Source organism: Pyrus communis, chromosome 3, assembly GCF_041283825.1.
Source record: "Pyrus communis isolate YQ-2024b chromosome 3, ASM4128382v1, whole genome shotgun sequence".
Lineage (NCBI taxonomy): Eukaryota > Viridiplantae > Streptophyta > Magnoliopsida > Rosales > Rosaceae > Pyrus > Pyrus communis.
The window spans coordinates 18,289,381-18,306,675 of record NC_142567.1 but is presented as its reverse complement, the minus strand read 5'-3'; the positions used below and the strand labels follow the sequence as shown (position 1 = coordinate 18,306,675).

The 17,295-nt window shown below is 38.3% G+C and overlaps 1 pseudogene; it reads left to right on the top strand.

Annotated features, from left to right (window-relative positions):
- Window positions 1-3,063: 3,063 nt before the first annotated feature.
- Window positions 3,064-3,531, top strand: LOC137714891 (cysteine proteinase inhibitor 1 pseudogene; annotated as a pseudogene).
- The last annotated feature ends 13,764 nt before the right edge of the window (window positions 3,532-17,295 follow it).

Below are 17,295 nucleotides of genomic sequence, written 5' to 3'. Positions count from 1 at the left end.
CTGGGTCAAATTTTCTCCCTTGGGTGGGCCTTGGCTCTATTGACCTTGGGCCCGTGGTTGGGTTTGCCACCCATTACTACTGCCACAATGATTTTTTCATCATTTGTGGCTGCTAAAATTGGTCGCATGCGCTTCAGGCGCGACATTTGAGCTAATGGGTCGAGCTTGATGATTTTTCATCAAAAGCTGGTTCTACTTTTTAGGATAAGTAAACAAGAGATCAAATCCAAAAATTTGGTGAACTTATGTGCCCTATATTGTTGCTACAGGACAATATTGGTGGCTTGGAAGGTCGAATAGGTATTCTCCAAGAGATCTGCTTCTGTTAAGTCCACTTTACAGAACTTAAGTAGTGATCGGATTCTAGAAACTTTTGAGTTGTATTCATTCACAGACTTAAAGTCTTGTAAGCGTAGATGCTATCAGTTGTCTCTTACTTTAGGCAAGTAAATGTTTTCCTGGTGATCGAAACGATCGGTCAGAGCAAGCCAGAGGATGTATGGGTCCTCCTCAGCGAGGTATTTGATCTGCAGTGCATCATGGATGTGTCTTCAAATGAAGATCATTGTAGTAGCTTTCTGAGCTTCATCGATCGATTTGTCATCGATAGGTGCCTCGATGGTGGCTCTAATACCTTTAGCAGTAAGATAGAGCTTTACATCTTGAACCCACTTTAGGTAGTTTCTTCCAGAGTGGCAAAATCGAGCTTGTTCAAGTTTGATATGTCCCTAAAATGAAGGGTACAACAAAACATGGTTAGTCATATGGTGATCCATAGATATACATCGTAAAGCATTTGAGTTCTATGGACATGTATTGATTTAATTTAAGCATGAAAGCTACAGGTTTCATGTGGTAAGTTTTGAATGAAAACTTTGGGTTTCAAAGCCACTAAATATGAAACTACAGGTTCAATTTAGTTTTATGAAAGATTTGTTCATAAAGAAGAGGTTCCAGCAAGAAAATATATTGCAATATGCTGATTGAAGTGTAGTGGATTTAAGTTGCTTCAGGAACTTAAGTGTAAGAGCTTCGGGACCACGAAAGGATGTCAACGGTTCAAAGTAGCAAAATAAATTATCGAATCATTAATGTCCAAAAGTGATATTCAAGTCAACAATTTTGGACCGTAGGTCACTTTTAATTAATTCAACAGATTGGAACCAAACGGGATCGATTGTGAAAGCAAAATAATGACAAATGGGGTCATATTAGCTTCAGTTAGTGACAAACCAAGTGATAATTAAATTAGTATTAATTAGCGTAAACCAAAGTACCCCAAAAAAATATTTGGGCATGATTTATAATGTGGGGATGCCAAAAATTGGCATTGGGTCGAAAAAATAACACTGCCCAGGGATGCCAAAAATTGGAATTTGGTCGAAAAAATTGGCATTGACTGGTATCTGTGCGAGGACAGGCCCTGCAGTATGGTTGCAGGCCATTAGGCCACGGTGAGGGCTACAGGCCTCTAGGTCGTGTGGTTTAGGGAGCCCAGCAGCAAAAACTATTGGTTAAGCCTAAAGAATGTGCATGGGGCAAGCCCAACCCAAGGCTGGCTTGCGGGTTGGTGCGGGGAAGCCCAGCCGAAGCTGGGTTTCAAGTTTTTGGGTTGGGGCATGTCAAGCCCAGCAACAAAAGCTGCGGACAAGTGGAGCGAAGGTTGAGGCGAAGCCCAGCAAGTAATAGGCTACTGTGGGCAGGCCTAGTCATAGGTCAAGAAAGCCCAGCAGCTATGGGCTGCTAGAGTTGGGCTAGGGACACACGGGACAGGGCCAAGAAAGCTGCAGGCTGTCTCGAATTGGGTTAGGGGCTTCGGGCCCGTGTAACCCTTATCAGGCCTATGGCCTGAGTTGTCTAGAGTGAGCAGCAAAGCCCAAATGGCTGCTACCATGTGGTCCAAGGCGTCAAACAACGCCGTTCCATGATTTGCTCCATGCGGTTGGGTTGCAAGCCAGCTGTCGTGGTCGGCGGTAGTGCCACAGGTGTGCGGCGGTCGTGCCGCATAATTCCCAGATTTATTATTATTATTTTTTTCGACATCCTTAGGGTTTGAAAAACCCTAAATTGTTTCTAATTTATTTATATGCTTTGACTCACAAATTTCACAGAGCAAAATAATTGTGTAATGCATGAAACGTGTGTGTATATATATATATATATTGACAAATATATAAATCATATAAAATATGTGTGTGTGTGTATATATATATCGGAAGGAAAATATAAATATAGGAGGTTCGTGCATCATGGGGAATGTTGTCATCCTTCGTGGATGTTTCAAATATCTTACTTTATTTAAGTATACCTGATTGGCAGAAAACAAATAAAAGCCTTTGAATTTTGTAGAAGAGAGCATTCTCCTATGATCCTTCAATTCCTTAGCTTCTGGTAAGAGTGTGTTGATAACGTGTTGTAGACTTATTTGATTGAATTGTTCTAAGGGAATAAAGAAAGGGAGGTCGGCGACAATAAGAGAGAAGAAAGATATTTAATTGTGAGGTGTGTGTTATATCACCTCATTGTGCCTTTATTTATAGTAGTAGGATAGGATAAATCCTTACCCTTTTAGGATTACAACTCTAATAGGATATTAACTACTAAAGGGAATATTCAAAGATATCCCTAGATACACTAGTATTTACACAATCACATTCCTATTCTAAATATGAACAAATTTTATATTAAAATTAGTAATCAAATATCAAAATAATTAGTAATTAAATCATGTCATAAATATATCAAGAAAGTAATTGCAAAAGAAATCTTGAATGACCCTGCATGTGGCCAAATATCCTAGTGGATAAAATGCCAGGTTGTACTCATGCCTATTCCGGGTTCGAAACATCTCTCTTAAATTCTTGTAATAATTTCTAACTCTCATCTCTTCCATAATAATAGTAAATCTTTTTTTATTAAGAATCAAATCCCCGAATGACCCAATATGGACGGTAAATCGAGGATAACGCAAGTCAATATCTAACCTTCCATATACGCCAAACCCTTTAGTTTCCTGTCCGTTATGCATGTCCATCGTCCAACCGCCACGCCTATATTATCTTGCCATCCCCCAATGCAGCTCAGCTGTCATCGCCTGTCATTCGTGGAGTCAGTATAAGAAACTTCAGCAAATTAAAAAATTCAACAGTCACAATGCGCCCTCACTGCCTCCTCATCCTCGCCGTCGTCCTCCTTCCTCTGGTGGCTGCTGATGTGCACCCACGAGGCGGTTGGAACCCATAAAGAACATCACCGACCCTCATGTGAAAGAGATCGCAGAGTCTGCGGTGTCGGAGTACAATAAGCAAGCCCCAAGGACAGAACAAGTTGGCGTTTGAGAGCATAGTCCGGGGCGACAGCCAGGTGGTGGCGGGCATCAACTACCAGCTAGTCATTTCTGCCAAGAACGAGTCGGTAGTTGATCCCGCTGTTGCCACCCCCACCAGTGATTATGAGGGCATTGTGTAGGAGAAGGCTTGGGAGCATTTTAGGCAGTTTATTTCATTTCATCAATTGTTAAAACCTAACTAGGTTTCAGAGAATACGATCATTTTCATATCTTAATTGTTGTCTTTATGCAATCATGTACTATGGACTCTGGATTGCTTGAAGTTTATCATCTTTCATTATAATAAAGAAATGGATGGACGATTTTATCCTTAGTTCTTAATTTTCTTAATGTTTTTTGGGCTTTGTTATTATTTTTCTGTCGATTAGGGTCATATAATTTTTTTAGATTATATGTGAGAACCACAAACCAAATGCGAAAATTAAAAAAAATAACCAACATTTGAACATCATTGTAGAATTATAACCACACTTTTAAGTTTATGATAATTATAATAAACAATTGATGTAAAAGTACTAATATATTAGATTGTTCCTAGAAGAACCAAAAAGCAAAATTAAAATGAGGAATTGAGTGTCAATTTGAGATTAATCTCTATCTTTGCAAATGTAGTAAAACACACTCCAATAGCAATCCGATGATCCCCTTAAGCAGCTCACAGCTCTTTTTCATGGGGTTCGTGAGGTAGCAATATACAACCAAGAAGAGGAGAAAAATGACAATGCCAGAGAAAAGCTGCATAATTAATCTTTATTTTTTTGCAAAGGAGATGGGCTTGGAGATGTAGAGGGAGGCATCCTCATTTTCGCTTTAATGAGAAAACCTCATTTTAAGTATACTATTATTTTCATGTTAATTTGTGGTTATAATTATTATATACTTATAAGGGTAGCTATAATTATACATGGGTTACACGTTATGATTATTTTTCCAAATTTCTCAATCAAATGTAGGAAATTGACCCATTTTGGACAGTATTTGCCAAGATAAGACAAGTCCTTATCTAACCTTCCATTTTGACAGCAATATTTATGTATTTGATGCATTATGATTAAAACGATGAATAAAATTAATGAAAATGAGGATCACTCAACCAAAAGCAACGGAATCACACTGTACACACGTTGCTAATGGTGGAATTACTTTGACATGACCAAGCCAATTGCTTAATAAAAAGAATTGCAACAAGCAAATCTGATTAGACATTAATTAATATGGTCTGAACGATACAAGAGTCCCTGATTTATTAGGAGAAGCTACATCACAAAATTAAGACAAAACTTAATGCTAATGAGTATAGCTTCAAAGTAGACCTGGTAACTTCTTACATGACTTGTTAATATGACACAAAAACGACACATGGGTTAAATGTGTATTATTGTATTATTCATTCTACATAAGTTAAAAAAAATTCAAGTTTTATTTATTTATTTATTTTTAATATAAGAGTTTCTTAATATCATTTTTTGGGATAAATTTTACTAGACTTGTTGTCCAAAATTTAAATCAACTAGTATAGTATTAGTATAGGCAAAAAGATAGACTTGTTGTAGGCATAATTTACTGAATAATTATGGAGGCCAAAAAGAGAGAGAAGGTGCGGCATGGAGAGAGAAGGAGAGAGATGTGTAATTGTGGGTGTGTGTTATTCCACCCCTTTATGCCTTTATTTATAGTAGTAGGGAAGGTTAATTCCTTACCCCTTAGGATTACAACATTTATTAAGTAATCTACTTCTAATAGGAATACAAGATATATTCCCATATCTACTAGGATTTACACAATCATATTCTTATTCCAATAGGACTGCAACACTCCCCCTTGAGTGTGTAAATACTCAAATAGATGGTGCATCAGGTCTTCAGCATTGAAGTAAGTACAGTTGATGAAGTCATCGACACAATGAGCAAATGCTAGTCTCAAATCAACAGAAGAATGCATAAAAAGGTAAAACTCACAAAACCTCGCTATGGTAAAACCCAAGGTGGGGAAAAACCTTTAGTCTATGGAGAAAAGTGAGAAGTTGCATTAAGTCAAAACTATACGTCTTTTGGACGCAAGTAGAAGAGCTCACAAGGGTATGATCAGCCCAGGATGGGTGCCATTAAAACCTAGTTAGGTAGCAAAAACCCAGTGGAAAAAATGCTTCTAATCGTAAGGAAAAAGAGTACATTAAGATCAAGTGAGTATACTTCTAGATACTCCCCCTGAGTTTGACATAACTTCCAAATGAGAACTATAAGCATTGCATATGATAGTTAGGCATACCAATTCCTCTGATAAGCTTCTGGAAAGTTGACTTCGGCAGTGACGTCGTGTAGAGGTCGACAAGGTTGTCTGGGATCGGCTTGCATGACTTCAATCTCATGATGCTCTGCTAATGTAGATGTATACATAATATATATTGGCGTTGACTTTGTTGATGTATCATGTCTTGGTCGGGTGGATACATGCGGCATAGTCTTCATGGATCGTCGTCGGGACTCAACAATAGATGAAAACACAACAAGTACTTCAAATATGCTCAACAAGAACTCCTAACCATGTCTCACTTGTGGCGTAGTGAAATGAGGTGAGTCTTGGAACGATTTGAAGATTTCGCAACTAAGGTCATATAGTGGACCTCCAAGATATTGCGAAATCCCTAACGGTAAAGACAACCATTCGGGGATTTTTCCTTGTGTGGGTTTGATAAGTAACCAGCGTCAGCATAACAAACAGAGCAAGTATCATTTCAAGGATTAAGGGGGTTAGATCTGCTCGAGATGCGTTGGCATTTCCCATGTAGTACCTTCAGGGTACGTCTTTAATACCAATTCAGTGGTTGCGTGTAGGCGCGGTGCTGCATCTTTACCAAGATCAACAACGAATGAGATGTCCTGTCTAAATACAATGAGCTAAGTATAACGAAGTGCAAAGTTGACCTTAGATATGGAATTTCGGATTCCGTAACCTCTTCAAGAATCTCGCTTGCATGTAACATATGGACGATCAAAGGTATACTCAAAAGTAACACATTCGAGGTGTAGTTCGACTAGTAGACCAAAATACCATCAGAACAAGGCTTTAACTTCAGGTCAAGGCATAAACGAGTTTTCCAAGATGCTTCATCTCAAATTCCATCTTTAGGTGCGAGGTAGTTTTCTCAAGCTCTTCCGGAGTTTTAGTGTGATTCGTGTCAACCACATAAACTGTAACTCTAGCAATTTAGAATAAGACTTCATAGTTTAACACGCAAGGGCATATCCATGACTGATCAAATAATCACTTAGACGGGTATACCACATCTGTCGGATTGTAAGTGAACGCCTCAAAATGAGTTAAGAGGGTGTTCCGTGGTTTTGGAACTATTTGAACCAATCCATGTAATTCTTCAAGAACTTACATGTAAATCTCCATATCTATATCCCATGGAGAAAACACTAACCACATTTCATAATGCTACTATCAATCACAGGATGTTTTGAGAGAAACCTTGCATCACAAGGCGTGCATCATATCGCACTATTTCATTCATTTCATAACGCTTCATTTCCCACTTGTAACATAACAGGGTTACCTTGGGAAGTGTAGGAACAACAGGTCCAATACACACTTTGGTAAGAAATTTAACCTGGATTGTAATTTCAGTTGTCCAATCAATTCTACATTGCCACTTAATCAACGGAACACGGTTCAATATCGTCGCTTTTCATTTATATCGGTAGCTACCATATAAGTGAAAACATCATCGATGATAATCTCATTTAAATTCCATTTAGCTCATCCAAACTAGTATACTGGACCAAGAACTTTAAGTCTCAGGAGAAATTCGGATTAATCTCATGAGATGGAAATGATTGGAGACAGCGATCGAGTTTAGATTCATTGTTGTGTTATGTCTTCCTCTTCCAGGGAAGTGAATCCTACGAACTAAATGATCTGTTGTGTTCCAAGCCAAGACAGATTGATCAGATATCCGCTGGTGTACTGGACTGTCCAACAGTGGCGGCACACCCTCCAGGGATGTTGACTCAATGTCCGTTGAGTACGTCTATCCTTGTAGGCATGTTTGCAGCTGGTATATGATCTCGTCACGTTAGCTAGATCAAAGGAATACGTCTGGGGTAACATTCTGAAAACTAGAATTCATTGCACTTGCTTATCACACTCATCCAATATGGGGGATCGAGATAAGACATAATGGGCAACGTCCATGCAAATTCGTGTCGTTCTACAGGAACGTTGACATTCTTATCTCCCCCTAATGGCAGGAAAACTATCTCATTAAAGTGACAACCCGCAAATGAGCGGTAAAGAAATCACATGCAAAGGCTCTAAAAGAGCTAGTGTGAAAAAGAATCATGATCGACAAAAGATACACATCCTTCGTTGAGGACCTATGGTGGTAAGTTGCAGCGGCGCAACTTGGCACATGGAATGCTTACCCAAATACGTAAATACGAAAATTGTCATGTTCGTACCCAGTAGCCAACTATAATGTCATATAGGTTGGGTGGCAATGGGCCTCAAGGCAGACCAACATAACTACATACAAAGATTGTATAGCCCTTGGCAGAAATCGATAACTTGGTACGTTTACCAAAATTTGGGCGACCATTTAAATTGCGCTTTATGATCACTAGGCCAGGCTATTTGGGGTGAACATGGGAATTCAATGTTCAATTATAAACCCAAAATACATGTAATACTTTATCGAAAACCGTCGATATAAACTCCACGGCATTATCCAGTCTCCCGGACCTTAAGGGATAAGTAGGGTGGTGAACCCTTAATTGGCCATGAGGTTTAGTAGCAATGTGTGTGGATAAACATGTGACCAGTATGTCGATTCATCAACCAAAACCATAAGTATTTATATGGTCAATATTTTGGTTGGATTAGTCCACATATATTGCCTTAAATCCACTGTGAAAAGAAAGTCGTGTCGTATCTTTGCCAGGAATGATATAGAAAATCAATTTCCTTAATGAGCATGCTTGGCAAAGTGTGCTTGTAGGCAGAATATCCTTACTTCAGATAAGGAGATACGTTGTAGCATCATTGTTCGACCTAAGTGTCCCAAAAGGTCATGCCAAAGCAAGTAAACTGCTCAATCGCCAAGCTCCAGGCCGGCCACATATGGTGTATTCCTAGTTGGAAGATAACCTATTGGCCCCAAATCAAAGCTTCAAGCTTATTTTTGGAGGTGGTGCAAACATATTTCACTCTATTTTCTTCAGTGGTTTCATTTATGATCATTGTCATCTCGAATATCCTTAAAAACTCAATGTTAGGGAGAATTTAAGGTCCCTTAAATGGTAATCCAGTACCATTCATACAATGAGGAGCGTGCCAATACTCTTAATTAGGTTGGATAGACCTAAAGTCGTTGTTAGAGATGTGATTTAGGTGTAAAGTTAGAATGCGTAGTACGCATTCATCCAGACAACTAACTTTCCCACATTCCTACCTAATCACGTGTTTAATTGAATTGGTCACATGTATTAAGAAACATGATTCAATTAACTCATATTCGAGGACAATATCAATAAGATTATTCATAAATAAAACATACACCAAGCTTGAATCTAAGAACATGGGAAAATGTTCACAAAGTAAATGGTTTACTGAGGGGATTCAACCAACAAGGCCATCCATGTCAAAATTCTGCTCTTCCAATGATGTTTGGTGGAGCAAAATTAGTCTCACATATTGACTACTAGAATGGTACTCCACAACAACATTGGTAGGGGCACGAACAGGTGCATAACCAAGATCTATTCCATCGATACAGAAGTAGATTTTGCAGGGTTGAGGTTCAGGAATATTATCCCTTATTCTTGAAGTTTTAGGTCTTAGGTACCAAGAATCACGCTTCAGGCATGATGCCACACCTTGGCAGGCCTTGATTCTATCATACGTTTATGGTGGTTATCAGATCTAAGAATTTGGTAAACTTCTGCTTTCTACACTACTGCTTTAAGGGTAAGTTAGAAACATGGAAGGACGAGAAAAGTATTCTCCAGTCAAAATTCGATCGGATTTATAAACTTCATAATTGTACTCATTCATAAATGTATCATGGTGTGCTTCAGGCAATGTCTTTCATGATTAGACAGTCCATAGGAGCGAGCCAAAAAGCCATGGAATCGTTGTTCATGAGGTACTTCCGTTGGTAATGCTTCGAGCATAAGCCTTCGAATGAAGATCATGGCGGAGGCTTATTCAGCTCTTCCATGCCATTGTTGGCTTCAATGGTTTCTCAACTTCTTAATCGTCAAGTGGAGATCCATGTCTTGTACCCCACATAAAGTGGTTTCTATTAGAAAACGTCCAAATCAGGAAAATCGAACTTGTCATGGTTCGACAATCCACTAAATTGAAGGGAACAAGATTGTGATTGGTGATATGGGAATGAATTATCCATAAGCATCAAAGTTAGAACATTCAGATTCTAAGACATGATTTTTATGAAAAAATCGGGTTTTCATGGGTGTATTGTTTTATGAAAACTTCAGGTTTCAAAGGCACAAAATTTGAAACTACAGGTTCAATTTAGTTTATGAACATTTAGTTCATAAAAGAGAGGTTCCAGCAAGAAACACAGAATGCAATATACAACTAAGTGTAGTCGATTTGAGTTGCTTCAGGGACTCAAGTGTGAGTGCTTTGAGACTACGAAAGTATGTCAACGGTTCAAAGTATAAAAATAAATTATTGAATCATTAATGTCCGAAAGTGGGCTTCAGGCCAATAATTTTGGATTAATTATCAAATTAATGGACTGCTTGTCACTTTTAATTAATTCAATAGATCGAGGACCATTCGGGGTCGATCGTAAAAGCAAAAATAATGACTTTGGGTCATATTCACTTTAGATGGCGGCAGGCCAAGGGACAAGTGAATTATAACTTAATTAGCATTAACCAAAAATGTTCCAAAAATATTTGGGTATGGTTAAGAAGCAAGGGATGCCAAAATATGGCATCGAGTCAAAAAAGGGACGCAGCCTAACATATTTAGGTTGGCTGCAGTACATGGGACAAGGTTGCAGGCCTGTTAGGCCTTGGGGAAACGGTTGCAAAGCAGCCCAGTTCACTGTAGCGCAAGCTATAAGCTTGTTGCAGATTGGGCCGAGGGGATGGAAAGAGCCCGGCACATGCTGGTATGTTGCTTGAAAGGTTACGGGCCTAGCAACTTTCACAAACCCAGTCCGTGACGCTGGCACAATCTGCTGGCTTGGTGCGGCTCGGCATGGATGAAGCCCAGCACACTAGCTTTGAGTTTTGGGCCAATAGGCTTAGCAAGGCTAGCTTCTGGTGAGATGGGTCAAGGTATGAATTGAGATTACAGGCCCAATAGTGTGGATCCCAAGTATGTGGATCCAGCAATAGTCAAAAACCCAGGCCGTGGCCTTAGCCAAAAAAAATTCCCGTAACCTTGTTTTTTCCTTTTTCGATATTTCTAGGGTTTGAAAAACCGTAATTGCTTCTAATTTATTTTGATTCGTTGACTCACAATTCTACATAGCATATATGCGTAATGCATGAAACAAATATACATATTGACAAATATATCAACATAAAAAAAAAAAAATATATATATATATATATATATATATATATCAAAAGGAAAATATAAACATAGGGGGTTCATGCATCATGGGGAATGTTTTCATGTTTCAAGGTCGTTTCAAATATCTTACTTTATTTTAAGTGTACCTGATTGGCAGAAAACAATAAAAGCCTTTGAATTTGTAGAAGATCCTCCTTGGAAAGCCAGAATTGCATCTCCAATGTGTTGTATCACGTTCAACACATAAAAATTAAATTGAATTAATGACATGTAGATCAATTCAAAATAATAAATTAATCATAAAAAGAATAAATAAAATGTAATACTTCCTTGATTGAAGATCAAACTCCCTTTTGTGCAGCATCAAGAGCGTTTTGATAACGTGTTGTAGGCATAATTTACTGAACAATTATGGAGGCCAGAAAGAGAGAGAGGGTGTGGCATACAGAGAGAATGAGAGAGATGTGTAATTGTGGGTGTGTGTTATTCCACCCCTTTTTGCCTTTATTTATAGTAGTAGGGAAGATTAATTCATTACCCTATAGGATTACAACATTTAATAAGTAATCTACTCCTGATAGGAATATAAGATATATTCTCATATCTACTAGGATTTACACAATCACATTCCTATTCCAATAGGACTGCAACAAGACTTTCAATTTTAGAGTCAACGAAACAAAGGTTTTTTTCTCTCTCTTATATTATCACACTTATAAATGTTTTATCCTCTTAAAAGTGAGATTAAAACAGTATAAAAACAATAAAAAAAAATTAAAATATCAAAGTAATTTAAAAATACCAAACACATTAAAAATATTATATTAATTTATTTACAAGTGTGAATACTAATGTTTTTTCATAGACACTTATTTTGGAGCATGTAATACTTAAAGACAAATGTGTTTCTATGTTCTGAAGTAATATTTATGAGACAATGTGGTATGTGTATACCAATATAGTATTATGTTGTTTATTTGTTTATTTATTGGTTTAAAATATATTTTCTTTAACAAGTAAGGGGTCGGGTCATATTACTTGATAATATTAACGGGTCAAGTTAGGGTCGGTCATATTACCCATTCATTTTAAAGGGTGTTACACAACATGATTGATTAAGATATCGGGTATGACACGAAAAGAACACGAACACGAACACAAAAAACACAACACAAACACTAGGTCTAGTTCAAAGCATATCAACAAATATAATTAAAATCGATAATTAAATATAGTGTAGAAAATAAAGAGCCTTCAAGTATCAGCAAAAGTGATCATTATACTGCATCTGCATCATATACGTAATCTTCCAAATACACATCTAACAACCACATATATGTAAAGAATACTTGGCATAACTCTAATTCAATGGCTTCAACAACCATATATATGTAAAGAATACCTAGCGTAATCTTCCACTTGTCATTGTGGAGTGCAAAAAGACCTGGCATAACTCTAATTCAATGGCTTCAAGATCCAAAAAAAAAAAAAAAAAAAAAACCACCAAGAAAGCCAAGAGAACTCGGAGGAAGCAGGCGAGGGTGCTTCTAGGCTGAATGAATCTCAGCATCAAAAGTAGCGGCAAGAAAGCCAAGAGAGCTTGGAAAAGTATGCCATGCCAAACACCATTGCTGCCATTCATGCTTTGGGAGAAGCCTAAAAAGAGGTCACTGCATATGTAAAAGAACTGAAGAATTCAATCTTGAAACCAAGAGAGAAGATGAGCTAAAAACTACAAAACTCCTAACTTCATTATCTTTGATGAAAGAAATGTAGCCCAATAAAGCACATAAGCTGCTTCATCAATGCTCTAGTTCCCCATGCCAGCGGCCATAACTTCCGTCTTAGGGAGTTTTCAAAGAGGCTTATTGATCGTGCCCTTACTTGGTACACAATACTTGCACCATGTTCTATTCGAGCCTGGGAAGACTTGGTAAACAAGTTCTGTAAAAAAATATTTCCAGCATGAAGATAGGGTTAATACAACCTAATTCAACAACACATGCCAAAAACATAAGGAAAACTCTGTAAGTTTTGTTTGACGCTTCTGGGACCTTGCCCTTGATTGCTACAATGAAAAAGATGAGGAACCCTTATGAAAATTTGCATCAGTAACATTGTCCCAACATACAAGGTATATCTCAAGAATATTGGCATAAGCCAATTCTTAAAGATCTTGAGCAGTAGGAAAGACCATTATGTTGGTCAAACCAATTATCGGAAGGTCTTGGGAGACTGAAAAGAAGGAAACTCATCAATCGTAATCCATTGATGACAAGCCTGACTACAATCCAGGAAAGAGAAAGGAAATGAACGGAGAAGAGAAACGCACCTGCCACTGTCATGTAGCAGCAAAGAGTTACATGTCATCCTCAACACCATGTTCGTAGATGGGGTCATTAAGCAACCAAGACCCTTCAAGCCTCATTCTAGAGAAGATAGGAAAGATCCAAAGGTACTATTGCTACCATCAATACATGGGACATCCTTATGTTGCTTGTCAAACTTTGAGAATGATTCTCGATGAAAAAATCAATGAAAGGACACTAGAGTTGCCTTGTAAGAAGCAAGTCATCGATACTGACCCTTTAACGAAGTGTAGAGAGAAAATTTTAGTAGCTGTGATAACATGCTCTGATGATGATGACACATATCACCCATGGAAAAACAATTCTAAGCTACCAAAAGCTATTTGGGAATCTTCTAGGAACATGCATGGAAAAAACCTACTAGAGCAAGCACCCTAAGCCCTAAAGCTATGACACACCATAACCCTAAGCCTAGGGATGGGAAGATGAAGATGGAAACATCATGGACCTAGATCCCAGGTTTGGCGACAAAGTCTTCACCATTGAGATACCAGAAGAAAATTTTGGGACCATGATCACTCTACCCCTATGGAGGCCCTTGTCAACCTATCGCGTTACGACTGTGCCATCTCTCCACACGATAAGAATATTGTGGGAAAGCATGTTACAGATACATGCATCTATAAAGGATCTTAAAGAAAATCAGAAGACAGAGAACATGCTAAACTCACTAACCTTAAGATATGAGTGAGAACCTTGAAGATGTCGTCCCATGTTCCAATGAGCTAATGGTCCAGGCGGCGCCTACTCAAACCTCAACTGAAACCATTGATTTAAGCCCAAACACACGACCCCAACGAACTATTCTTAAAACATGGTGCAAGAAGCATCGAAAAACTTAGGACCTTCACCCGATTGAATGCTAAAGAACAAAACCATTTTCCAGAATCAACCGCGTATATAGAAAACAAGAACACTTAGGAATGATATGAAAGAAAAAGAAGGCAACATGTAGGGAGTCTAAAGTGCCAACTCCAATCAACAAACCACTACTCATCAACCTTAACATCCTGATGTTCTCCGACCATGATTTAGAGGCTATTCACTCTCTCCATGATGACGCTCTTATCGTCAAAATATAAGCATTCTTGACAACATCAACAAAGAGAGACCTACTCTTTAAACCTTCAATGGGGCCCTAGTCCAGACTCTATGAATGATGGAACTGACAGTGCAGGCAAAACCGTATAACCGCCTAGTGACTTTCCATGTTATAGACTGCTTAACTCCTTACAACGCCATTCTCGGATAAAATTAGTTGCACAACATGGAAGCCTTCCCTTCAACCTATCACCAGTTGCTTCGCTATAGCGCCCTAGTTGAAATTTACAAAGGGTGGAACATTAGAGAAAGCAAGGAAGATGGCGAATCAACGTAAAATAAGAACATCCTGTGAATTTACAATCTGTCATAACAATTAAATAATAATTTATAACGTAGACGTTTGTATAATCATGCCCAACCCATTCAAATTCTTGCATATTTATCATGCTAAGCCATGTTATGACATTAACCTTGTACATAAATCTCGTCAACCACGTTAAATGCTAAAGTGTGCCCAAGTCACATACCGAGGCTTGCAAAGTGGATTGTGTTGTTAATGGTTATGGAAGTTTACTAGGCCTACGTGGAACCAGGGTTGTGGAAGACTTTAAATAGCTTGGGAGTACCAAAGTTCAATCCCATGATTTTTGGTCTCACGTAAGAAAGTTTGAGAGAAAAAAACCAAACTTTCTTTTTCCCTTTCATTTACATACTAATAAGACACTTAGGAAGCAACCAAAACCCAAAGTTAAGTTGCCTGAATCATAACAAGATCATGTTCAACATAGAGCCACGCACCTCATTAAAAGAGAGAGAGAGAGAGAGAGAGAGAATGAACTTTTCCCTTCCAAGCTTACACAGAAAAATAAGAAGGAAAGTTGCCAAAAAGAAGTATGTGGACTAGTGCTGGAAGAGGACATTTCGGGTAGTGTGCTTAACCGAGGCTTCACGAGACTAGTAACATTCTTCAATGTTATACTAAAGAGGGACTCTATAGTTGCAGCCATGGAAAGGAGAAAAGAATACTTAGCAAAAACAGGAAGAATGAAGGAAACCAAATGGTTCCCTAGTTAGAACTTGAGAGAATCCCTACACTTATAAGTTAGGAAAAGTCTGCACGATGAAGGAAGAGGAACAAGGGAAAAGGAAAACCAAGACAAGATTGCACCAAGCAAAGCAAGCTTTCTCTGAGTGCAGGAAACCCTTGTTTTTGAGGAAAAACAATTCCATACATTCTAATGATTTCCTTTCCTTAGTCACCAAAAATATTATCATAGTATTAAGAACCCTAGATTAGCTATTCTCAAGCCATCCAAGCAAACACAAGTTTTCTCTCTCATGCTAAACCAGTGAACATTTAGCTTACAAGCCACGCTTCACTTAGGAAAGTTATAATGTCATAATTATTCAATCCTTGCTAAATCGAAGTCATTGATTCAACTGGAATACTTCCTAAAACGTGCTAATTTTTTCGAAGTTTTTCAAGATGTGGTGCCGGAAACGAATCAGATGAGCTGAGAGTTTCCAACGAGGCCCAATCCAAAAAACCTATATTGTCGTTATGGTTTAACCTTATATCCAGTTGCGAAACCACGATTTGTCGGGGAGAGGGGTGAAGTTTAAAAGGGTAGAAGTTTCTGCCTCCTTATTGTCACACTCCACAAAAACACATTCAGTTACATAAACTGTCAAACACTTCCATAACCTTGTTCATGTCTCTACATTTAGAATACAATTCAATCAACACAGAACCCACAAACATATTCAATGCAACCTTGTCATGCTTCTTTCATAAACGCATGAATTATTTTCCCATATGCGAGTGTCATTAACCTCGCACACGTCTTTAGAGCAATGGGAATGGCGAAATTATTAGGCTTTTCATCGGGGCCTCATGGCTCATATATCATGATATGGAAGAGACGCAAGGTATATTCCCATCAATACTCTCTACAATAGCTCCAAAGCTTGGCATTCCAGATATAGACAGTTCTGTGGGGCATTTCGTCAAACACCTTGTGGGCATGGAGAATAATCCAGCTTAAGAATTAAAATTCCCAAATTCAATCATGCAACCTTCACTCAAGCTAAGAAGATTGTTTAAATTCCCCATAACAATCCAAAGGTCATTGCTAGCTTTAAGTAAAGATATATCTCAAAAACTACAAAATCACAATCAAATCACAATATAGGAATTTCAACATGATAACAATTTTTTTATCCGCACATTGTAATAGAAAAGATGATGCTTAAACTATGAAAAGAATTCCTCATCATAGCCATGTTCTCCTCCAGCATATGGCTATAGCTATGCCTGCACATGAACATCGACATTGCCATTGACATCTTCCTCATCATTCCCACTCCTCCTTGATGTTAGCAAAGTTGGACAACAGTAAAGACCCACCACCGAAAGAAAAAGAGAGAAGCAAAGGAAGGGCGTTGCTAGCTCTCTCTCTCCCTTTCTCTTTTGCTTTCTCCGTGATTTGTTCATTTTTTTCGCGGAGGTTACGTGGAAGGAGAGTCTGGTGTGTTGTAGGGGTCCCACATATGTCATTTTTTTTTAAGTGAAGCAAAAATGAACCGTTCCACTTAAGGGTTTTATTTCTTTCTCTAGGTCCAAAACACACCGTTTTGGCATGGGTTTTTCAGAAACAAAATTGCCTCGCGTAACGCGTGCACAACAGGAAAAGAAAACAGAATTTCGTTTCTGGCGAGAGAAAGGGTGGGTACTCTCTCCTAGGCTTCATTTTCGGCAATGGGAAAACGGTCGCCCCTCCTTGCGCCTCTGTAGATTAGCCCCTACCTATATCAACATTGATAACTGAATCCAAACTTTGTGTTTCCTCTGTGTGTGGACTAAAAGACGACGCCTATCACGACAACTAAAGCGTTTCAAATTGACAATTCTACACCAAACAAAGTAAGCAGAAAGGGAGGGAGGGGGATAGACTAAGAATGATTTTCAAAAAGATT